The following is a 779-nucleotide window of genomic DNA, read 5'->3' on the forward strand; positions in this document are numbered from 1 at the left end:
TCCATCTGAAGATCCTTTTCAGTTCTTAACTGAATTCTTGCAGATATGTGATACTGTTAAGACTAATGGAGTAGATCCTGAAGTCTACAGGCTCATGCTTTTCCCTTTTGCTGTAAGAGACAGAGCTAGAGTGTGGTTGGACTCTCAACCCAGAGATAGCCTGAACTCTTGGGACAAGCTGGTCACGGCTTTCTTAGCCAAGTTCTTTCCTCCTCAAAAGCTGAGCAAGCTTAGAGTGGATGTTCAAACCTTCAGACAGAAAGAAGGTGAATCCCTCTATGAAGCTTGGGAAAGATACAAGCAGCTGACCAAAAAGTGTCCTTCTGACATGCTTTCAGAATGGACCATCCTGGATATATTCTATGATGGTTTATCTGAGCTATCAAAGATGTCATTGGATACTTCTGCAGGTGGATCCATTCACCTAAAGAAAACGCCTGCAGAAGCTCAAGAACTCATTGACATGGTTGCTAATAACCAGTCCATGTACACTTCTGAGAGGAATCCTGTGAATAATGGGACGCCTATGAAGAAGGGAGTTCTTGAAATTGATACTCTGAATGCCATATTGGCTCAGAACAAAATATTGACTCAGCAAGTCAATATGATTTCTCAGAGTCTGAATGGAATGCAAGCTGCTTCCAACAGTACTCAAGAGGCATCTTCTGAAGAAGAAGCTTATGATCCTGAGAACCCTGCAATAGCAGAGGTGAATTACTTAGGTGAACCTTATGGAAACACCTATAATCCATCATGGAGAAATCATCCAAATCTCTCAT

General features: G+C 41.8%; 1 non-coding gene across 1 annotated transcript; it reads right to left on the bottom strand.

The window, feature by feature from the left end:
* Positions 1–226: 226 nt before the first annotated feature.
* On the bottom strand, positions 227–334 carry LOC112739412 (small nucleolar RNA R71). The gene has a single exon (XR_003170349.1). It is a non-coding gene; the product is annotated as a small nucleolar RNA R71 (small nucleolar RNA).
* Between the last annotated feature and the right edge of the window lie 445 nt (positions 335–779).

This window comes from Arachis hypogaea, chromosome 13 (assembly GCF_003086295.3).
Source record: "Arachis hypogaea cultivar Tifrunner chromosome 13, arahy.Tifrunner.gnm2.J5K5, whole genome shotgun sequence".
Taxonomy (NCBI): Eukaryota; Viridiplantae; Streptophyta; class Magnoliopsida; order Fabales; family Fabaceae; genus Arachis; species Arachis hypogaea.